Source organism: Anabrus simplex, chromosome 1, assembly GCF_040414725.1.
Source record: "Anabrus simplex isolate iqAnaSimp1 chromosome 1, ASM4041472v1, whole genome shotgun sequence".
NCBI lineage: Eukaryota > Metazoa > Arthropoda > Insecta > Orthoptera > Tettigoniidae > Anabrus > Anabrus simplex.
The window spans coordinates 379712171-379737618 of record NC_090265.1 but is presented as its reverse complement, the minus strand read 5'-3'; positions in this window follow the sequence as shown (position 1 = coordinate 379737618).

Here is a 25448-nt window from a genome sequence, read left to right as displayed (position 1 = left end):
TAGCAAGCAACAAGTTAGTAAGTAAGAAAGCTGTACACCACGTGACTGCAAACCTTGCAGTCTTACGTGGACTCTGATCCACAGAAATATAGTGAATTTCTCATTTGTATTAATCAAGAGAATTTACGGGCTTTACAGAAACGTATTCAGGACATGCCTAAGGATTCAGCAAGGATTATCAGAATTTGAATCTAGCAGAATAATATTGTTTCTACTCATCTGTTTCCCTACCAACAAGACTCTTTTTTGGGGTAATGGAAGGGTACCACGGAGGGTACTGTTCTTCTCAAATTTTCATATACCTGAGAGACTTTAAACATGCACAGAATCAAGTGCGACAATTCGTTGGGTTTATTTCAGTTAGAGCATAGGAATCCCCTCTGCACCCGCGACAGATGAGAACAAAACTTCAATAGTGTAAAGGTATGCAGAAACGGTATCGTCTATTTAAACTGGTGTAGGAATGACGACGACATGGTGAGTCACATCACGCAGAGCTCTATTCGCACCAATCATGACGCCCTAGCTCGTTCTGATGTTATTGTATTTGCGAATGCAAACACTCTAGTACGATTTCGTATCAGTAGTGTGCATTACATCAATGACATTTTAAGAGTCATGCGCCTTCTATATATACAGGATGTCCTGCAGCAGTATTTCAACTTGATAATGCTAGACCTCATCCTGCGGTGGACTCTCGAGCTTCCGCGAGAGAAACGATTCAGTTCTATTCTCACACAGTAGATCACCACCATTTATCTACCGTGGAAAGTGTTTTATATGTGTGATAGCCACATAATCGACTTTATTAAGGAAATCATGACGAACTTAAGAAGCAAATGAATCACTTCTAAATGGTTGTTATTCAAAACGCTTATTCACGGATGCTGGCAAAAATAAGTGACCGAGCTCGATAGCTGCAGTCGCTTAAGTGCGGCCAATATCCAGTAATCGGGAGATAGTGGGTTCGAGCCCCACTGTCGGCGGCCATGAAGATGGTTTTCCGTGGTTTCCCATTTTCACACCAGGCACGGCCGCTTCCTTACAATTCCTAGGCCTTTCCTCTCCCATCGTCGCCGTAAGACATATCTGTGTCGGTGCGACTTACAACAAAATAGCAACAACAAAAATAAGTGTGGTCCATCAAGCGGTAAGCATGACGTCATTACAGACGTTGCTATTAAGTTATGCAAATTTCAGGTTGTAACCAAGCTCGAAATTCATGAATTGATACGTTCTTTGTATTCCACATTTCAAGAATAGCGATGTGTACAGTCCCAAAAATGGTTCATGCTGTAAATGTTATAATTCAACATCATTTCATTTCTGTGCATTTTTCAAACGTGGTTGCTGAGAAACTGTTAGAAGATACACCATGGATTCTTACTTACTGGTTGCCTGACCGTTAGACCTGAACGTTTAGAAAACATCACTAAGAGGTAATTGATGTGGCATTCATAAAATGAAATTACGCCTTTGCAGTTGGAATACCAAGTAAAACTGAAGGTACTACGGCTATGAATACGTTATGATTGCGTAAAGCAGGGCCTCTCAGGGTGCATGCGCTTGGTGCATGCACTGTGCGCGGTTGACCAGAGTAGAGCCGAGCTTAGCCGAGTTGCCTAGAGACGAAGCGTTGGTCCGAGCGGGACCGATGCACAGTGCACGGAGCTCTTGCACCTCGATTTGCACGCGTGAGATTTTGGGCGTTTGAGAGGCCCTGGCGTAAAATCTCAAGCTTGGTCTTTCCTTTTTATTGTTTAGGGATCGGAAGCAACTATGGCATCACTGTTGCCGAGGAAGGATTGAAAAAGATATTCACTAATCAGGGAGTTAAATGGAGGGTTAAGATCTGAAAACAAAAAAATATTAATTCCTCCGAAACCGATGAAGACAAAACTCCAAATGACGGTATATATTTTAAATCCTAGGTGTGGAAATATTTTAAAACATTTCACCCTTAACCATTATTGTTCGGCGTACGACCTCAAAATTTCACAGTTTGGGTGTTTCTACGTCCTATATTTTAAATATAGCTCCGGAAACGAAATTATTCATCCGTCCAAAAACCACTTGACATACGTTGTAATAGTTCAAGAAGGTCATTCCTTTATGTCCTAGCTGTCAAGGATCATATAGTTGAAAATATTTCTCCCCTAGGCGGTTTAGATGGTGGTTACAATATTCATTCTTTCTAAAGCGTTTCACGTGTTAACTTAAAATTTGGCATGAAGGTTGGTCTTCTATATCATAGAAATACTTTTAAACATTCTACCCATAAAACAAAACATTCATTCAACCATTATTGTTCGGCGTACGTCAAAATTTCACAGTTTGGGTGTTTCTATGTCCTATATTTTAAATAATATAGGATTGTAATACAATTATATGGAGTTCTAATGAGGGTTATGTCCGAATATGAATACTCATTCCTCCAGAACCGCTTGACGTACGAACTGAGGGTGAATTTTACAGGATCAGCAGACAGTGGTCTCTGATTGACTGAATAGTCCATCACCGCCGAGCGGAAGCTATGTGAAATTTGGTCAATAGTTTCATTTTGTGATGTAGGAAACCACTAAGAAGAGATTTTTCAAAAGTCAAACCATCAAGTGGTTCAAAATTTATATGGAGAAACGTTATTTGTCCCGCCTATTGACGGATATATTTTTATTTTTATTTTATATATTTCTTTCAAAATCAGCCCCTAAATGGTTAACCCGCTGATGCTACAAATATGAAATTTGGTCAGTAGTTTTACTCTATAATGTAGAGATTAATTAAGAAAGGCTTTTTCAAAATTCAGCCCCTTAACCCCTTCAGTTCCGAATTTTTCTGATTAGAAAGAAAATTATTTCTGACTGGATTTTGATTTTAGGTCGTACTGGGGATGTACTTACAAAATTTGGTTGATGAGAGACTGCCTGTTACAAAAATATATCATGTAGAATATACTGTACATTTGGTCTCAATTGTTGCTGAATCCTAAACTTTTACCTTGGGATGGTAACCTTCTTAGGACAGGATTTGGAGGTATACAATGTTTCTACTGTACCTGTTCCTATTTATACAAAGATATACTCCACATTTTCTGCAGATAATGTGTGATCGCTGGGTGCAATTCATTTTCTTGCATCGAGTTGGCTCTTTATTGCCATCATGTTCTGGTAAGTGATCAACACTATCCATCTGCACTTCCCTCCTCTCAGTTGTTTGTTTTTATTAGTTGAAAGTGATGTTACAGGGCTTGTAGATGGCCTTCCTCTGTTGATACCCTTGAATAGGTTACCAACCTTCACAAAAGCTTCAGCTACCCTAAGCCTGAAATATGCCAAATCAATTATCTCCTTCTGTGCCAGCCCAGCATTTCTAGCATCTTGTCTGTACTCCAGCACTCAGAGAAAAATATTTATGCACTTCAGAAAGGCGTGACATTCAAGCCAACCACACCTGAGGAAATTAATTAAAGTGTTGTTTGGTTTGCACATTGTTATGGGAGCAGGGGCCATTAAGGGGTTGAAATTTTATAGAGAGAAGCGTTGTTTAACGCGGCTATTGACTTAAATAGCTGTAAAAGTACACCGATGTAAATAATTCAACATGTATTTTCTTTCTTTTGTTTCTTTTGGAAATCAAACCCTAACGGAGCAAAAAATAAGGATATAAAAGAATGTATTGAAACATTTTTTTTGGCGGGATTGTCTTGAAACCTAATCAAAAGTCCATGGAATTTGAACGAAAAGTCCATGGAATGGTTGTGTGAATGTGCCTAATAGGCCTATTAATTATCTTCTGTGATGGGATAGTTATATTTCCTGCAGAGTTAATCATTTCAGCTTGACACTGCTGGACGAAAAACACGACAACATAAAATGCTATGAATGTGAAATTTACCCCCATTTTTTCCTAACACATGTTAACTGCTGCATAGTTATAATGTGCGGTAGTCAGAAGCTTCCTTTCGTGGCGTAGAGAATCGGCGGTGTTGGTTCGTCCAGGAGAGGGGTGTTAAGGCACGATATCACAAGCGCTACAACCCCCACGGGTACACGCTGCTGGATATAATAACTCCATGTTCATACTTCTACATTTATGACGTAGAGACTCGCTAAGAAGGGATTTGTCTCAGCAGTTTTGGGTCGACCGGGAGGGGGAGACGCGATATCCCAAGCGCTACAACTCCAACAGACACACACGCTTAGAGAACACGCTGCTGGATATAATAATTCTATGTTCATACTGCTACCTTTTGTGACGTAGAGACTCGCTAAGAAGGGATTTGTTTCAGCAGTGTTTGGTAGTCCGGAGGGGGGGGGGGGGGCTTCGAGACATGATATAATAAGTGCTACAACCCCAAAGGGCAAACGCTGCTCGATATAATAATTCCACGTTCATAATGCAAACTTCATAATTTTCTGGTGTAGTGTTCATTTGTTTTCTGTACGTATTGTAATTTATGAGTAGTTTTGTGTATTAAATTTATTACATTTTTGGCATTCTAATAAATTAAACCACTGGAATGGTTGTCGAAATGTTGAATATAAATGCCGCTATGACTCCTCACACCATCGTTCTAATTATTGGTGACGGAGCTTGCCTGTTTAGAGCAATACCTTTCGTTTTATATGGCGCTCAAGTCATAGCCGAGAAGTACGTGAAACGATAGTGGCTAACATGGTGTGTCAATGAGAAGATTTTTCTATGCTGTCACATGATAGTGATGGAAATAATTATAGCAGTTCTGCAGACTACTTCACTGATATGTCGCAATTTCTTACTTAGGGAGGTTTATGCGGGTTGGTTGCAGCCGGACAAATGTCCTTGACTATTTTCCACGTCTGTCGCAATGGAGAGCTGTACGAGAAATTTGGTGTACAAGTAGCCTAAATACCTATCTTTCTTTCCCTGGTGGTTTAACGCCACAATAACACATCGAAGGTTTTCGGCGACACAAAATCTATATCATGGAAAATTTGTTGTTTATTTATCTCTCTACAACAATTTATAAATCTGATAACTAGAGAAACAACGTCTAATTACCAGGAAAATCATCCGGAGTTCCGCAGAGCAGTAGGAGGTTATTTAATAACAAGATTTTCCGGAGAGCATTCGTTTATAGTCATGGGCAGAATAATCCAGGAGGACGATCGGAAAGACGTTCGGTTCCATGGAAGATTAAAGCATTTTCTGGGATGAAATACGACTCGGAGGTGGCTTGTGAAACCGATGAAGTCGTATCCCTGAGTAATATGAGCCATAAATGCAAGTAATTCAATAAATTTTTAATTTTTTTTGCTAGGGGCTTTACGTCGCACCGACACAGATAGGTCTTATGGCGACGATGGGATAGGAAAGGCCTAGGAGTTGGGAGGAAGCGGCCGTGGCCTTAATTAAGGTACAGCCCCAGCATTTGCCTGGTGTGAAAATGGGAAACCACGGAAAACCATTTTCAGGGCTGCCGATAGTGGGATTCGAACCTACTATCTCCCGGATGCAAGCTCACAGCCGCGCGGCTCTAACCGCACGGCCAACTCGCCCGGTAAATTAAGTTTAAAGAAGAGTCACCTGATATGTGCTATAATGCTCGTAAAGTTCAGGTTGCGGCTTTTTTTGCCTCTTCCTGAGTTGTTCTGTTGTTTGATCACGAGTCTGCATCCTGAGCACATAAATTTCATGGACCACGTTAGAAAATACAATGACTGCTTCCAAATAACTTATTTTGGAGCAGAAAAAGATATGGAAGATGGGTTTATGCAAATATTCAAATTAGAGGGTCAGATTTATCAGTTAATTAGTAGTCTGCAAATTTTGCCCCAACAAGGTCCTCAATTCCTACCGATTTATTTTGTTGGAGAGGATGAGAGAAAGACACGCTTAAGATGCACCAACTTTCCGGATGTAAAGCAAGGCCTGGTAAAACAATTCCGGAAGATATCTCATCATAACAGCCCGTACATAAAAGATTTAATAACTACTCTCGAGAAAGTACCTCACAGCTTCGAAGTACTAATGCACGCTAATATAAAACCAGCCAATGGTCATATAGAACGATTTAATATACCGAAAGCAAGCGAAGTAGCACTTGTGATAGTTGGACAACAGTTTGAAGAACGAAATATTATATTACAAAATTTTGATAACAAATTGCAACACATTAGTGAAGTGCACCGTTCTATGATGCTTTGCAGCGTCGACTACTTTTCTGTCATGGTGAGAATAGTTACTCCATAGATATTTCACAGATTGATCCGAAAACTAAATTACCTCTTTAAAACCATTTTATGCACTACAATTTTATTCTCACCGCATCTTGACCAGAAATACGGGCACCAACCAAATACAGTACTCTCAATCTCTTTTTAATCAATACTTAGTTGATATGTACGCAAAAATGGAGACAGAGCTTCACATTTCATTGCAAGCAACCAGGCGCAGCTCAGAGTTGATAATTTCATATATATTAGAGATAATACAGCGAGACAAGATACCGATGTCGCTCAGTGCTTCCGTCAGATTTCACTGGGTCACCGCGGTATACAGTAAGTTATGCATGAAAACACTCAGGACGGCATGGCATGCGTTTACAATAGCGGTCGTTCTGATCTATTCATTACATTTACATGTAATTCTCGATAGGAAGAACTTGCAAATACCTTACTGTATGCAAGAAAGCCTCACAACCATATTGATATCATAGCCAGGGTTTGAGGGGTTTGTTGGGACTACAACAACGCATTTTCCCAGATAAATTAGGTAGTTTTATTTGTTCGGATCTATCAGACTCTGCGAAAGATTCTATCCTTCATGAAATTATCAAGGCCAGTATGATCCACGGGCCTTGCGGCAATCTAAATAACATACCACCCTTTATAAAAGCAGGTAGTTCCAGCAAGAAGTTTCTTGACCTCCCATTCAATAAACTCAAATAGCAGAAGACAGAAACCCACAGTATCGACAAGAAGCTCCAGGAGATGGCGGTTTCACTGGTGAAATCAATCGTGTGACTCTTGATAATCGTTGGGTAGTGCCCTATAACCCTATGCTTTCACGTAATTTAGTTGCTTATATTACGTGGAGCACCGTAACTCCGAAATCTATCAAAATATATTTATTTATTCACGAAGCACAAGATACAGCTACACTGAGCAAATTTCACTTGCACTGTCAACAGATTATTTAACAAACGTAAACTTTCATAATAAAATATAACAAACATAACAAGATATAACAAGATCAGGTACACATCCTACTAATAACTGTCCAAATCGAAAACCATGAGAATGTCCATGTTCATAGCCAAGTCGTCGTGGGTCAAGATGGCGGTATAATCCCTTCACATCAACTTATCTTTAAGATACTATTTACACACCTCTCGAATACACTTTTATTTGATGCTATATCAAGCTCTTGTCTCCTATTAATATTGTTAAAGAGTGTTGGGAGGCGGATTAGGAAAGATCGTTGAAGTATTGAGTGCTGAGTGTGGGGAATGTGGAGAAGGTCTTTGGTTCTGGTGGAGCGGGAAGGAACGCGGAGAGAGAAGAGAGAAACAAGATGTTCCGAGCGGTAATGTCCATTTAAGATCTCGTGGAGGAAACTCAGGTCAGCTACCTGTCGCCTGATGTGCAGCGGTGACACATTAATTGCCATTAATATCTGCTCCGTAGACAGATTTCTGAGCTTGGGGTTTCTGTTCCTTACAATTACAGCAAAGAAGGACACTGCTCTGTCTAACTGCTTGGTATTGGAGGGGGCGGCTGTTGTCCAAATCGGAGAGCAGTAGTTTAAGAGAGGTTGAACGATCGTGAGGAAGAAGTGACGAAGAGCAACGGGGTCAGAAATTTCTGTGAAGCGATAGAGAATACCTAGTAATTTCATAGCCTTGGTTGTATATGTTTCTATATGGGTCTTAAATTGTAATTTTGTATCGAATATTACACCTAGGTCACGCTGTTGCGTAACCACGGTGATGGACTTGTCGAGTAGGTAATATGATGTCGGTAGAGGAGATTTACGCAGTGTTATGGTCATGTGGCTGCATTTTTGTGGATTGGGGATAAGTTTCCAAGTACGGCACCAGTTCGAGAGGGCATTAAGCGATGACTGTAGCAGAGCTGCATCTGTTGGATTCCTGATCTCCCTAAATATCTTGCGGTCGTCAGCAAAGAGTAGGGTATTCGCTGTTTCGTTGAGTTCGGACGGCAGATCGTCCATAAACAAAGAAAACAGCAAGGGGCCAAGAGTACTGCCTTGTGGGACACCGGAGGTGACTAGTAACCATGAGGATGAAGTGCCTGATATTACCACTCTCTGCCAACGGTTATGTAGGAAGCCAGCAAGAAGGGTCAGTAGACTGCCATGTATATTAAATCGTTCGGAGAATTTATGGAGCAACATAGTATGGTCAACAGTATCGAAAGCTTTCGAAATGTCTACGTAGCAGATATCCAGCTGTGATTTAGCTGCAATGGCGTGTGATGCAAAGCTATGCAGAGTGGTCAGGTTTGTTAGACAAGAGCCACCTGGTAGAAAACCATGCTGCTTGGTTGAGATGTACGGCAAAGTGAATGCGAGGAGACGCTGGTGTATAATTTTTTCAATGATAAAGGATAGTGTTGGGAAAATAGAGATTGGTCGGTAAGATGGAACATTAAATTTGTTGCCTGATTTGAGAAGTGGAACAATATTTGCCTGTTTCCAGGTAATATGAAAATAGCCTGCGGCAAAACATCTGTTAAATAATTTAGAGAGAGGGACGCAAAGAGTGCTAGCAGTATTTTTTAGGAAAAGAGGACCTATAGTGTCGGCACCGGTAGCTTTGTTGGTACGAAGAGTTTGAAGAAGGTTATGAACTTCACTTGGTGTGGTAGTTATGCTTGATAGGGTTCTGTTTGAAGCTGTACCAACGGGAGGGAGCGGTTGGTTTTGTAAGGGAAGGGAGAAGTTGGAGAAGAAATACCTGTTCAACAGTTCATTGCGATCGGCGCCATCTGCTGTTGCATCGTTGTGGTTCACGCTGACAGGAATCCGCTCCGTCCTTCTCCGTGTGTTGATGAGACTCCAGTAGCGCTTGGGATTGCTGCGGACGTTTTCAGTGACAGTGTCTACGTGTGTTTTGTAGTCTCTTCTGACCAAAAACCTCGCGTGGCGGCGGATTGTAACGAAGGTATTGTGAGTGTGTGGGTTAGGGAAGTCTTTCCACAGGCGCCAAGCTCTCTTCTTATTAAATAGTGTCAGTCTGGTCTCTTGTGATATCCAGTGTTGATGTTTGCTAGTAGTATCCCGTTGTGCAGGTACGAAGTCTTTAATTTCAGCTTGCAGCCAGTCGTACAGCAGGTCAAGAGCCGATTCGATATCAGCTATTTCGAGCAGACTCCAGGGAAGGCATTCCAGGGCACGACACATTGCAGGCCAGTCGGCACGGCGCCAGATGTAGGTAGGGCGGTAGGATGTCCTGCTGTGAGGCTTTGAGGAGGGGTGGGGAAGGAGGAATGTAGCATCGAGGGACTGGTGGTCACACAGGAAAAGGTTTCTGCCTGGGTTATTGTTTTAAGTTCTAATGAGGAGAGTATGAAGTCCAGGGTGTTGGGTCCACGGGTTGGGTACATATTAAACTGTTTCAGTCCGAGGCTATTAATAAAACTGTCTATAAAGTATGTGTCACAGTTGTTAGCTGACAGTCCGGTAGTTGGAGAAGACCACTTTATAGACAAGTTAAAGTCGCCCATTAAAATTACTTCACCATGAGGGAGAGCTGCAATGACTGAGTCCAGGAACTGCTCAAGGTGTTAATAAAGGACGTGATCAGGCAACATTTAGTCTTGAAACTGAAAATAATGAAGTCAAAATCTATTAAAGTGCTCGATTCATCAGCAGATCTGAGACTGTATGGTAAATTCTGACTTTTACCGCCCATAAGAGGTTCGCGGCAGTCTTCTATATCGCTGTGCATTGATAAAATGGCCAACCTGTCTATTTTGATGCGAATTGCTCCAATCACTTGACAAATATGAATTACAATCTGTATAGTTACTGAGAAATGTTACTAAGACACCTTAAACCACCTAAATTGTCCAATGGAACTGGACTACTGCATATAAACATTGTAGGAGTCACAGGGATCACTGGGTGTACTAGAGGGAAGATGGTTTTCATCCCACGAATACCATGAATTGAAGTGGAATATCCGTTCTAGTTTAAAAGAATACAATTCCCTCTCAAGGTGTGCATTGCCATGACTATTAATATATCTCAGGGACAGTTACCGAACATAGCTGGCATAGACTTGAGAGAGGATCTGTTTCTCACATGGACAGTTCTATGTCGCATGTTCCAGAGTTAGCTCTGCCAGTAGCCTGGTCATCTTAGCCCCAAAAGGCAATTCCACAAACGTGGTTTACAGAGAGGTACTGGTAAACGAATCTTATTTTTTCGGTGAGTTTTTATACTTTACGAATTACCGTCTTAGTGGAGTACCGAGAACGATTATTTTTATCAGTTACGATACCCACCCGAGCAAAGCCGTGGACAATAGCTAATAATAAAGTAACATAGTAAATACCGACTATGGACAAAATCATAGTGCACACTATTCTTAGCATTGTGTTGGACTCATTAAATTAAGTAATAGGTGCATACTCCGTTCAGTGAGAGTGGTATCGGGGCATAAGAGAGGCAAGGTGCACCGCACTGTGGTTGCTGCGTGAAACGACGTACTTTGGAAGGGACCTCTTCGGGATGCCCCAGTTTTGAAGTCTGATGGAAACAGAGACGCTATGCATAATTCAATTGAGGGATAATTACTTGGCTCACTCGCATTGTAGTTTAATTCCTTTACTCAGCTAATTTATATTTGAAAGCAGACATGATTCAAGCATTACCTCTCAACTTTGTGGTTCTATTGTTCACAATAATTGGAAAGAACCCTACACACCGTCATAAATATTTAACAAGAGTCTAAATCAGCGCGTACACGTTCAGACTACTACTTACATTCTGTCCAGGTTCAACTTTACTCAGGGACGTCTCATCACCTTCGCTAGACCCCTCTCCGTCATGTATTCTAGTCAGTATCCATGAAATATTCTTCCCAGGATGTTCACTTAATGACAGGAAGAATCTGATCAGTTTAGATAGAAGTTCCCCTTTATTCGAGTTGGTAATGACGTGCTCATTTCTGTCGCCATATTTGTGCTTATAAAATGACATGAGCTCTTCTCTTTGAAGGTATCCACAGTTTCGCAGGTTACTTCATATCCTTATCCTTCCTTTATCTACAGGAACTGTGGAGAAGTGGAGACAAGTTCAGTCTGGTCAGGGAGTTCTCGCTGCTAACGGCGTGGAGTAAGTTGATCTGAAAACTTCTTTGGAAACCGTCCTTGCCTTTATTGCAGTAAATTATATCGGTGAAATAAGCAAATATCTGAACACGATATTCCGCACAGAAATCCAATTTGTTTCCCAAAAATTTGAGGCTAGTCATAGTCTTTTTCCATCGTATATTTTTTACGGGTAAAAGTATAAAATAAACTGGTTCTATACAGTGCTATGTTGCCACACTATTCTGAATATGCAACAAGGATCCGTTGCTTGTACATTCCAATCTAGGCCTTGGCCACACTATTCTGCAACAAGGATCCGTTGCTTGTACATTCCAATCTAGGCCTTGGCTTGCCAAGGTGTACTTCTGCCCAGCTAGACTATCTGCAGATACTGGACTGTGGTCATCTTAACGAGAGCTCATATATATGGGGTACATATGTATGTATACGATTTGAAATAACATAATCATGTTTGAGAGCAATTTCGCTATAATAACTGTAACATCTGATAGGCCTCTCTCTAGTGGTAGTGCACCCATAACGAGGGAAAGGCGAGGAGAGGCTGACCACGCAACACTTCGTAATCTGCAAGGCTTTGGACTAAGTAGTGGTCACTTGGTAGGCCATGGCCCTTTGGGGCTCTTGTGCCATGGGGTTTGGTTAGTAAAATAGATTTGTAGAGTGAAATTCTGTTCGTGTAGTCAAATGTAATTTTCGTTGTCATGTTTAACCCTAATGATTCCTCATGAAATTCGGATTTTATGTGTTAAAGCATGCACTTCGGAGCACCTGCTGAACGAGCACTCCTCAGTTGGGTATTTGGCCGGTCCTTGGAAGATCTTCATAATTCAGATTCTGTGAAGGTCAACGAAGGGAACAAATAGAAGTGAGTAACATCACCAACAATAGCCCGTCAAACATAGGTACTTTCTGTTGGTAGAGTCGACACCAGTTATATCAATTCCGAAGGGACCGCCAATTGAGGGTTATTACAGGTGATAGAAGCACAAACAGGTCTAGTACAGAGAGTATGTTTTAGGAGTTTGTTGCCGAGTACCGAAGCATAGGAGCGCAGAGAAGCGGTGACAGCGACCGCAGGCCCGTCATGGCGATCAGACGTAGTCGTCTCAAAGAAGTGGCTTGATTACGTCTATAGGAACTAAATGACTATATACATGCTCAGGATAAATAAATACAAAAATAAAACAAATCAAATAGTAAATGAAACTGAACTCACCAGTACTTACAGAAAATGTTGAAAGTGATCTCCTTGAGCTTCACATCGTATGAGATTTCGAATCACACTTTGTAGTACATGGACCTTGATGGATTGCACAGTGTTCCTAATTTCGATTTTTTATTCCTCGGCAGTTCGAGGATTTTTTCCTATAAAATTTTCCTTTGAGATTTGCGCATACATACCGATGCACTGTGCACAGGACCTCCACGCCTCAGTTTGCACGCGTGAGATTTTGGGCGTTTGAGAGGCCCTGACTTAACAGACAGACTGATTTGAAATCTACAATCTACTGAAAACAAGAGTTTGTTTTTATTGTCAGCAAGCTCCAAACGCGTAACAAACTAAAATCAATATTGGACGTTATATGTGATAAAAATACGCCGTATTATACGGTATGTCGTAATAAGCGATGTCGTACTGAACCCATAATTCTACGATGAAAATTAATTCCAAATATTTATTTCAGCTACAAATAACTTTTTTGAGAGTAGACTTGTTTTATTTCAAAAGTCTGGCTCTCTCGTGGAAACAGAGCTCTCCGTGACAAGCGAGCCGCGAGCTCGTGAAATGTCGGGACCCTTCGGTGGACCTCGAGTAATGAATACTCTGCCAATTTCGAAAAATCCTTCATAACGAGAGATTTTGGCGACATGATAAATCCAGGAATAAAGGATCTAAATTATTTATAAACCGTATGTGAAGATAGAATCCCCAGGCTAATTATAAATGCAGTTAAGCCTGGAGGAACGTGCGTCCTGCTCACGGATTCAGCGACACGTGGCGAGGTCAATTTCCTGAAGAAAAAGCCGCGAAACTCCGTGGCAGAAATAATTCACTACGCCCGTTGCAATTATGGGGAAAATATGATATTAACACCATAATGAATTATAAGTCTGTCCGAAGTTAAGAAATAAATTTCAAGAAAATTGGTCAAGTGGATGTGGAATTAGCAGATTGCAAAATCCAGCCTCGTGGAGAGGGTGGCGTCCCTCCCAGAGGGTATAAAAGAAACCACTCTCCGCCTATTTTACACACTCTGTCTGATTGTCGCTCGTCTGCAAGAAAGTGCGGGGTTTTGTTCTCAAAGTAACTTGTTACATATTCGTGTAAATGGTTCAAGTAGAATATTAAGTGGAAGGTGATAGAAATTTTCCTGAACTGCCACCGATGAAAATTTGAAGGTTTAGAGATTTGGTTAAAATACGTCGCTGAGTTTCTCTCTGTATTACAATTGTGTGTGTTTGATATTTGTCAAAGGGAAGTCTGGAGGTTAGCAGTGAGGGCTGATTTTCTTATCTGTTTGGAACACCTGGCCTGCAGTAGCGAGAACGAAAGCCGAGTCCGGGGGAAACAGTGGCAGTCGCCATTTGAGAAGCGTGCTCGTCGCATGTTAAACGCGAAGAAAGTGCGGTTTTGCGGTGTTAATCGACACCGAGTGTAAAAATCTGTGTAGCTTAAGTTATATATATAAGAAAATGATGTCAAATGTAGCCATGGAAGGCTAAGCACGAGACCAGCTGGCTAAATGTGGCTAGAATCTCCAAGACGACTATGATTACAGGTCTGTGACTATATTTTTATCAATGTTGTAGTTAGAATTTGTTTGTCCCAATAAATTTTTGAATGCGTGTATCGGATTGATATTTAATAATGATCAGGCGAATGTATTACAATTCTGCTCGTCGTGTGAAAATCTTCAGGGCTGTAAAATTCACGTCGAGAAACTATAAAATGCGAAGTTTAAATAAAGCGTTAATATTCTTTGAGATATTGTTCAAATTGAGTAAAATTAGGTGATAACGATAATGTAGTCGTGGTGAGTGTCTTAATTTCTAATATCGTATGAGTTCAGAAATTTTGTCGGAATAATAGTAATAATAATAATAATAATAATAATAATTATAATAATAATAATAATAATAATAATAATAATAATAATAATAATATTTACTGCGGGATAAAATTTTTCTGTGTTAAAAGTGTATTTAACAGTTATGTTCGGTAAAATTTGCGTTCATCTCGAAATCCAGTGAAGTCTGAAAAAGTTATGCTTTTTCCTTGGGAAGTTAATTTTTGTGACACCGTGTTGTCGGCGGTATAGGAGTATTGTATTCTTGAGGTACGAAAGTTGTAGTAAAATAAATGAATGGAAAATAATTCTTATAAAAGTTGTTTGTCACTGGAGGACTGAGGTGAAAAGTCTTGAAACAGGAAGAAATGGATTGTGCCGGAATGATATGTTGAGATAAGAGTTGTATAGATGTTGAAGGTAGAGGAAGCGTGTATTTCATGTGTAATGCCGCCGTGAGAGGCGATGAGGATGAATTTTCGAGACAGGCTATATTTGTTGATGGCGAAGAATTTTTGGGACAGGCTGTATATTCAATGTGATATTTCTGATGCAGGCTGTAGTGATATTCCGCTAACAATCCGGAACAGCTGACCGGGTGGTTCGAAATGAGTGCTCTCTGAAGCACATTATGATTTCAAGTTAATATCCCTAGTGAAAAACAATTTCTGTCGAAGATTGTAGCTCTTGGCAGTTGCGTCCAAGTGACGAGTTTACGTAAAGTCAGAATAATGAATATTATATTATACGACCTCAAGGGTAGAAGAGCATTCTGAATACCCGGTTGGTGTTATTTGACTGTTATAACAAATTTCCACTCAGTAAATTTCATAATTACGAGACGATTATTTCTCATTAAGTCGGAAACTTTGTTATAAATCGTAACTACTGAATTATAAGAGGACTTCACCGTCGTGTTCGCAATATCACGTTTATTATTATCAACAACACACACACGTCACAGAGTAAAAAATGCAACTATACATATACAAAGAATACATAGATATTTCGATGTTGACGTAACCAATGTCAAACCGCGACATCCTCCCCACCCTGGTCTATCTCCAAAGGGATGACCAGCTGCATTGGCCGAGTAATGAGAGTGTTGTCAGGCTGCCGCAGAACGACCATTCTTGCACATCCGTCTCTTCCTGGGCGCATCTCTTCTATCCTCGCTTTCTTCCACATGTGGAGAGGTCTGACGTCTTCTTGGAGGAGGACGATGTCTCCGATCTTGGGCAAATGTGTATTGGTCTTTTGATTTTTGACCTCATAGTGACTTCTTAGTTGAAGCAGATACTCCTTTTTCCAGCGTCGTGAAAAGTCCCCCAAGACCTTTTGTTGTAATCTGTATTCCTTTACGAGATTTTTCCTCGTGCTCGGTTCTGGCCCTTCCGGGATGGACGTTAGTTTTCTTCCAACTAAAAAATGGGATTGTGTCAGGAGATCTCCCGTGTCTGTGGCCTGGGTGATTGGCCTGCTATTGAGGGTGGCTTCAACACTTGCCAATACTGTATTGAAACTTTCTTCGTTCAACTGGGAATGGCCGAGTACCTTTCTTAGACATCTTTTTACAGAGCCAACCATTTTCTCCCAAAAGCCTCCCCACGAAGCCACCCTCGGTGCGATAAACTTCCAACGAATACCATTGTGAGCAGAGTGGTGGTGCACTTTGGTGTCTGTCACAATCTTATTGAGTTCCATAAGCTTGTTATGAGCAGTGAGGAAGGTCTGAGCGTTGTCAGAATATATGGTGTGCGGCACACCTCGTCTGCTGACAAACCTCTGCATGGCCATCAAGAATCTATCCGTAGACATATCCGTAGATAGCTCGAGATGGATAGCACGGGTGCTGGCACAAGTGAAAAGAATGATGTAAGATTTGTTAACATTGCTGCCACATCTAACGTACAGGTCCAGCGAAGTCGATCCCAATCACAGAGAAGGGTTGTGTCAACTGTAGGCGGTCTGCTGGTAATGGCGCCTCAATCACCACTGGTCTGCTGTTGTGCGCTAATTTGCACGGTAGACAAGAATGCAGAATCTTCTTAGTTATTTGTCGATCTCGTAGAATCCAGAATTCTTCACGTAGTTCTGCCAGTACTATGCGTACTCCAAGATGGTGAAGTTTGATGTGGGTCTCTTGAACGATTAACTCGGTGAACCTGTGACGGCCGTCCAGAATTGTTGGGTGTTTCTCAGTTTGAGACAAATTTGAGAATTGTAGTCTGCCACCAAGTCGGATGATACCTTCATGTAGAAATGGGTTAAATCTAGCAATCTGTGAAGTGCCTGGTAATCGTTCACCATTTCGCAATGCAGCTAGTTCAACAGTGAACCGTTCCTCTTGAACCCTTTTGATCCAGTATGTGCGTGATGCACGTAGCTCTTCAGCCTTTAGTGCATTGGGGTGTTTTGTGTTCTTGCTCAACATACTGACGAAACGAAGTACCCAAGCTGTGACATGTAGCAATTTCCAGTATGAGCTATACCTCGAGATATCCAGTAGGGGTTCCGCTATAGTGATCGTGAGAACTTGTTGCGTCTTCCTGGCTTCTGGCAACTGCGTGCAGGTGGGTGTTGGGTCACGTGGCCATGCGCCTCTGTCTTTGATGAGCCAGCGAGGACCATGCCACCATGTTTCTAAGGAGGCTAGCTGATCTGCGTATACTCCTCGAGTGAGGTGTTCTGCCGGGTTCTGATCTCCAGGACAGTGTCTCAATTGACTGGGGTTTACGTGATTATGTATTTCTGTCACGCGGTTGCAGACAAAGGTCTTCCACTTTTTCGGATCATTGCGAATCCATCCAAGTGCAACAGTAGAATCGCTCCACAGCTGAGCCTTCTTGATGTCACAGCCAGTCTCTTGGCAGAAGTAGTGAAGAAGGCGTGTACCAGCAAGTGCGGCTAGCAGCTCTAGTCTTGGTAGAGTTAACTTCTTCACGGGTGCTAGTCTGTTTTTGCTGCAGACAAGTTTTGTGACCGGAGTGTCTTTAAGCGTTGACTTCGTGTAGACGACAGCTCCGTATGCTCTCTCCGAAGCATCGCAGAAGACGTGCAGCTCTGGTTCATGTCCTGGTCCTGTAATAGTAGGAAGAAGAACCAGTGATGTTGTTACTCTGATAGGTTCCTTCATTGTTACTATCTTCCAGTATGAATCCGCACCTATAAGTACCTCGATCGGAAGATCTTTGTCAAGCTCGTCACTCGGATCAGCCAGCTTCATCTTCCTTAGCGATGCTAGCGCGGTTATGTCTTGGGGTGCAGTTGGTTGAAAAGTGTAGGAGCTGTGACTTTCAAAGGCGGTAATCGATACTTGAGCTCTGGTTGAGTAGCCCATAATGTCGAAACAAACCTTCCGTCTAATATCATACATAGTGGAGGGTGATTCAAACGTGCTTATCTCAAGAGTCTTGCGATCAGTAACATTAAGCTGCAGCGAATCAATCAGAGAATTGTGGATGAAGCTCGATTGACTCCCTGCATCCAGGATACAACGAGTTAGCTTGTTTCGCCCTGTCGGCCCCTTGATCCATACACGGGCCGTTTGCATGTGTGTGAAATCGGACGTGATGACCCCTATCTTGCCCACGGAAGTGTGTTGACTGCTGCCCTCGGTACAAATGGATACATGGTGTGACCCTCGACATTTGTTGCAGGATGCCTTCCCCTTCTTAAAACACTGTGTCCTGTTGTGCCCACGGAGTAGGCAAAGAAAGCACCGGTTTGTGGCTTTCAGTCTCTCGACTCTCACCTGGGGATCCTTCATCTGTTGACAATCCTGACCCCAGTGACCCCGGTTTTCGCAGTACACACAGAACGTGTCTGGTCGAGGTGTCTGCTTCCCCTTTTGTTTGTTTGGTTTTGTGTTTACGTGAAGAGTGGCTGCTGTGGGTAATGAAGAGGTCGTTAATGGGGCGTCACCCCGTATCTTTTGAGCGTTAAGAGCTCCTTCCACTTCTTCGTTAAGGAACGCCATTAGTCGGGTAGTGTCCCCTTCTTGTATGCCTAGTCTTTTAGCGTGGACGAGCCAACGGCGACAGATGTCCTCTGGAAAGGCTCGTAATAGTTTGGGTGCTAAAATTCGACCATATGCGTCGACGTCTTCCCCTAGTGCTCTCAATGCTTGTATCCGGCGATGGCATTCAATGTAGGTCGTGATAATACTTCGGGGGCCTCCGAAACTGCAACTTCGAGATTTTCCAAGTAATCGAGGTGAGACTGAATAATCCTGTTCTTATCACCATATCGTGCTATCAGAATTTGTTTAGTTTGTTCGTATGTGTCTGCCGTTATAGATATACCGTCTACAAGACGCCTTGGTTCTCCCTCTAAGTACCCACGGAGAAACACGTGTTTGTTTACGACGGACACCGACGAATTTTTGTCAATGGAGGACTCGAACTGCTCCCAGAATCCCGGCCATTCTTCTACGTTCCCTGAGAATGACTGCAGTTTAATGGTAGGAAGCTTTATCTCCGCTGTAGTCGTGGGTTGAACAAGGACACTCGGATACGTAGTGGTAGAGTCGGCCTCATTCCTCGCGCTTTTCTGTTGTATGAGGCCCATGGCCTTTCTAATCGTCCGTTTGGAGTTGTCCAGATATTCTTCACAGGCTGCCACGTCGTCTTCGTACTCCGCGTTATCGAGTAAATCTTGGATACTGTCATTTAACGCATTTAAGGACGCTAACGTTTCCTGTAGACGCTCGCGGATATGCTCTATTTCATCTAAGGCGGTGGATTGATTGAACGAATGAATCTGATTAATAAAACGCGTAGTGTTCGAACGTTGAGTTACTCGTCTACGTTTCAATTTCGTGAGCTGATTCGCTATACTGCCTTCCATAATGTCTCTGCTAGTAAATTAATTCTTCATTGATCTGAATACTATTACTCCTTGAGATATTCAGACAAAAAATAAACATGTGAAATGATTGCGCGGCTCAACGTTACGTCATACACTATTGTCAATGAATGGTTGCCAGAGAATGTCTTATTAAAAGTTAAAAATCATAGCTTAGTTACTCCCTTTTTACAACAGACGGCGCTAGTGTTCTACTCGAGTGTTGCATGCATAGATCTCTTTGGAATGGAAGCCATTACGAATATTTTGTGGGATGAGATATTGGACGTTATTAAAGCGATAGTTTGGATATGTAGACTCATTGAATTTCGCTTCACTGGATAGTTATGGATACGATTTGTTTGGAATAGTGAGATGGTAGGCGATTTGTGGGCCTCACCCTAGAATAATATTGTGGATTTTTTATGGTGGTGATTACGGTTTTGGCGATATTCACATATTATTAGACGTGTGTTGAAAGTCATTATTATTTTTCCAAACTTCATTGCGTATGTCGAGATCGTGTTTGAGTTGTGGATTGCTTGCCACGCGTTATTTATTTTCATTTTCACGTTTTATTAACAAGATAGGGACTTAGTTTCATTTTCCGACTCGCGTTCATTTTGTGGCAAGATTTGTTTCATTGTGTGCTATTAGTTCGACATGGTTTACAGCTAAAATATCTAACAGTATGTTTGAAGTTACGATTTCACCTGACATTCTACAGGAAGCGTAGACAACCCATTTTGCGCTCGACAATAGATTTAGGACGTCACATTTTATCCTAGGAGTATACTGACGATGAGACGTCTTAGTTCACGCTCAACGATAGGTTTAGGAAAATGTGTGTATGTACATAGAGGTTAGTGTTAGGGTGTGCAGACATTAGGTAGGCCCGACGGTAGGTTTAGGATGTCGGCTGTATATACTCAAGTCTTAGATGTTTTTGCGAAGTGATTTGAGCGATGGTAGTGTCTGCAGTAGTGTATGCAATGCGAAGAGTGTTAGCTAAGTAATAATGAGACCATGTCTTGGCACAGCCCTTACTAGCTGGAAGGTGTTTACCTAAGATTATGGAACCACTAGTGGCATGAAAGTGAGGGTTGTCCAATATTGGGTACTGAGCTAACGGTTATTGAATATTACTGCAGTTCGCCACTCGTGTTTGAGTTTATTTAACTTCAGTATTTTATTTTATTTACGGACTTAATTGTTTTGTCGTTCTGACGTCCGATTGCTTTGCTAGTGTGCGTGTTGACACTTAGTTTATTTATGTGAGACTTGAGTTACGAATGCGGGTTCGATTCGTCAGCCGGGAATATATTTTATTTTCAAATTTTTTCTCGTTCTTTCATTTTTGTAACAGTTGATTGTGGTCGATCAATAACTTTGTAGTTAAGTTTGCTGGGTCAAACAATAAGTAGATGGATCTGCGATGGTAGTCGTTGTTGTAAAGGAAAGAATTCCTAAACTTTTTGATTTGATTTTACCATGTGGATTTGTAATTTTATTAAACGTAACGTAACCGTTTATAACCTGAAAGTTGGTTTTATAATAATAATTTTAAGTGATTATCCACTTTTTATTTAACTTCAGTGTTTTGCATTTCTTCTAAATGCAAGATGAATAAGTGTTTCCTGCATTTCGCAGTTTTGTTCCATCAGAACGACGTAACGTAAGATCCTCTCGGGTCGTGTTGTTGTTGGTTTCTTCTGAACAGCTGTTTGGGTGATGCACGTTTCAGCATCGGGATTATTCTATAACTTAAGGATGTCACGAGAGGACAATGCATGGTGGAATTTTATTTTCAATTATGAATGCTGCTATTAACTTGTAGTGAACACCATGCTTTCCAATAGTATTTCGCAACCTATCCAAAGCAACTGATAGTTAATTTGGTTCGATTAAGGGTCCATTCGGTGGGTGTTCCCATATCCGACAGGGTATTTGACTGGTGGATAACCTTAGTTAAGAGTAAATCTGGAATTCTACTTGTTGAAGGTCCGATTTTCAACGGACCGTGTGGATTAATTCTCAGTTATCGTTTGGATCAATAGGTGCCCGATTTTCAGGTTACTTTTCATTTTTCTAGTTTTCGCTGTCCACTAATCTGTGATATTTCTACTTATCTCCGAAGAAAATTCTTCGATACTGTAACTAATAAAACTAACGCCATGAAATGTGACTGCGTTTGAAACATTAAATAAATAATTTTTTCTTGATCAATGATTTTATATAATATTTTTTTTTTTGCATTTAATTGATTCAATAAAAGTTAGTAAGCACATATTTGCTCCTCATTTTAAGTAGTTAGGCTCTCTTCTGAACCCCATCGTTTGGTTAAGATCGTGACCGAAATATTCCCTTTACGACCCCAAGATTTAAGAGTTCGATATTGCTCTACTGCAGCAGCTGTGGCCGACCAACGATGGAATGGTAAGTTCTAGGGTTCAGTACTTCGCGATTTAAAAAATGCAGTGTTTATATAAGATTGTGAATGGACTCTTAGATTTCACCGTTATGTACAATACGTCGTTAAAAGTGATATTGGAATAAACGGTTTAATATTAATACACGGCACGTTCCAGGAAAATAGCTTTGTAGAGGGTGAAATTTTGTTCCTGCTATCAAAATCTCATTTTTTTGGTATATATTTTATATCATTTTAAAATAGAACTTTCGGTGTATTTCCACAGCGCTTATGCAAGGTATTTCTACATCATCATTGCCATCATCATCATCATCATCATCATCTGCTAACTGCTGCGAGGCGCCCAACTATTTTCAGCTATTAATTATAACACTGTCGTTGATTTTACGGTAAACATTTTTCTACCATTAAATTTAGGATATGCTAATAGGTCATTCACCCAAGTTTCATTGAAATATGTCACGTACAACAAACATTTCCTTTATTAGATGCAGCCGAATATACCGGAATTCGAACCTGCAACCTCGAATCAAGGGTGAGAATGGATTAAGATACTCTGTTACTGGGACTCGAAGCTCTGAGGTGAAGTAATATGCTGTACCTTTAAGTCGAATGATTTATAAGCGAGAGAGCAAGAGCCTGAGTGTAAAGAGGGAGGGATGTTTACTTTAACCACAGAAGAGTGGTTCCATGTTCTGGATGGCTGGAAAACTGCTGAGGTTATTCCAACATTTCAAGACTGCTCTCCAGTTCGGAGAAAGTAAGTACTAGCATTTGTTTTACGAGGGCGCTCGCGCAGCAACTCTAGAGCAGTCCGGCTCGCCTGAAGTACGGCTCTGTACAAACACACTAAAGAAGATATCAATTTCGAACCAAATCACAAGGCTGCTCGATATTGTCTTCTCTTACTGCCCTCTTTGTTTAGAAACAAACGAGAAAATGTTCTCTTGGTTCTGATATAAAGAAAACCCGAAGTACTCAAATGTGCTAATGATTCGTTTATCTGCATAGAATAATATTACACGTTCTGTATACATGAAATCCATTTCATCTTCATAAGCTCCTCAAATAAGGCTTGCGTCAGGAAGGGCATCCTTATGTAAAGCATGCGATATCAATTCATCTCACCTCATCCCCGTATCAAGGAACGGGACTAAGGTGTCGACATTGCCATTCTGTATAAATAAAATTAAGATTTTATGTGTCGACTTCAAGTCGAGAGTAACTTTATTTCAATTTTGTTTATTTGTTCGTTTAAAAAATTAAATTTGTTTTATGTCGCACCGACGCAGGTTGGTCTTATGGCGACGGTGGGAGAGGAAGAGGCTAGAGTAGGAAGGAAGGGGCCTTGGCCTTAATTATGGCACAGCACCAGCATTTGCCTGGTGTAAACATTTGAAACCACGGAAAATCACCTTCAGGGCTGCCGACGGTGGGGTTCCAACATCATATCTCCCGAATTCAAGCTCACAGCTGCGCACCCCTAACCGCACGGCCAAGTTAGTTTGTTTGTGCCGCCATCAGTGGAAAATAGTCAAATAGAATTTCTCGAAACTCGGTATTGAAGTTCAGAGAGTACCGGGGTGTACATCAGGCTATATTAAGGGGGCCAGCACAGGAAATGCCAAGTAACTCCATTATTATTATCTGCAAGCCTATTGAAAAAACGTAGCCTACATAATAAACGACCTGCAAAATATAATTTCCGATCTACTATGTGTTTTGCCTTTTAACCGTAAGAGGAATGTCAGTGGAGATATTCTCGATTATTACAAACTTCCAAATATTTACCTAGAGATTATTTCTATTTAAAGTGCGTACACGACAAAAACGATTAAAAATCCAATTTCCAATATTTTCTTCCTCATTTAGTTTCGCTATACGAGTAAAGATAGCGGAGACATTTCATTGATTTATAATTTTGTTCCATCAACAGTGAGCATCGCTGATCTTGAAAGATTGATCAGTCTTCATGGTAACGAATCAACTGGTGATGGGGTGCTTGTTGTCGTGATTCTTTTTTTTATAAGCTGAAAAATCACGTGGATATTGGCGGCTTTTGATCAGAAAGATTATGATGATGATGAATATCTAAATGAGAAGAAAAAACCGTGCTGGATGGATCACTTGAAGACTGTGGGGAGTAGGGAAGAGATCTTACAGGAGGGTGGGGAGGTTGAAGAGTTGAAAAACTAGCCTTGAATACTCTAATATTGTAGAGTCGCAAAGAAACAAAATATGACAGTCTACTATGACCTAAACCCCTACAACTTATCAAAAGTAACAAAACGAATTGTGTATTATTTCTAGTTGAGATGTGCTGTGTCTCTTCAACCAGCACGCTACTCCAGTGGATGGTGTTACAGCTACAATTACAGAACTAACCCGTCAATAATGCGTAGGCTTGCACAAGCATAACAATTATCATGTTTACAGTCATTCGAAAAAATAATGAGTGCCCAGTGTTCGCAGTGTTCGTATCTACTGTATTATATTTTGATGAAGATCAGAATTAAATATGATAAAATATTAAATTTGAGGAACATACAATACCATGCGCTAATTTCTTTTATGAGTGACTATACAGTATATTTGTAAAAGGCTCAGCAATGTTTGCTGAGTTATGTTGTTATCGGCTTTTCACCAATGTGCTTGTGTTTCGGATCTCTACGAATATAAGCTGGAATTTGAAACAAAAATTCATTTCTCTTTATTCTGGATTGTACGTGAAAATGGACGTCTTGTAACTACACTGGCTTAAAATGAAATCGCAACACCAAGAAGACATTATTGTAAAGGAATGCAATTTATTTCAAGCAGTTGTCTTCGTAACATATTTATTTGATTAAAGTTTCCAGTTCACTGGTTCAAGTATGTACGAGAAGACATGTGACATGGTGGTACATTAATAACCGCTGTAGTCGTCACGGTTTTGAATGCAAGCATGCAAACGTGCATGCATTGTCTCGTACAGGTGCCGTATGTCATTTTGTGGTGTGGAGTTCTATGCCTGCTGCACTTGGTCAGACAATTCGGCAATTGTTAATGCTGGTATTGGATGGCGCTGAATTTGTCCTCCCATAATGTCCCATACGTGCTCAATGAGTGAAAGTTCTGGTGATATCGCAAGCCAAGCCAACTGGCCGACACTCTGTAGAGCACGTTTCGTGACAGAAGCGGTATGAGGGCGTACGTTAACCTGTTGGAAAACACTCCCTTGAATACTGCGACCTTTCTATCAGAGTGTTACACGGAGAACTAGGAAGTTTTGTTTCATGAACATTTTACGGCCGGTTGTTACTGGCTATCGAATGGAAATGGCGGACCGCTAGCTGCTACGTTTAGAGCTGGAAGATACATAAGACGAAATATTCTTTACTGATTCTTGTGGTGCACGAGGGAGTTTTCATACGCTTTACTTGCAACTGAAGAAGCTGAATGACATATGCGATCCATCCAGACAGCGTCACTGGCATCTTTTCTTTTTTAGGCGAGTAACAAAGGAATCTTTAGCCCCCACCATAACACTAGCCGCATCACAAGGTATATCTTTAGAACGAAGCTATTGTTTGAAAGCTGCATATGTAATTTCTGCAGAACAATCTCGCGAATCTAAATGCACAATTTTCAAGAGCTAGGTTTGGACTTCGCCCGTTGCTGGAGAAAAGAAATTAAGAACACAAAGAGATTTCAGCAAACCGACATCCGTACTTTTGTCAATCGGTTCTGAAAGCGGGGCATTCATAATGTCATTTATCACCC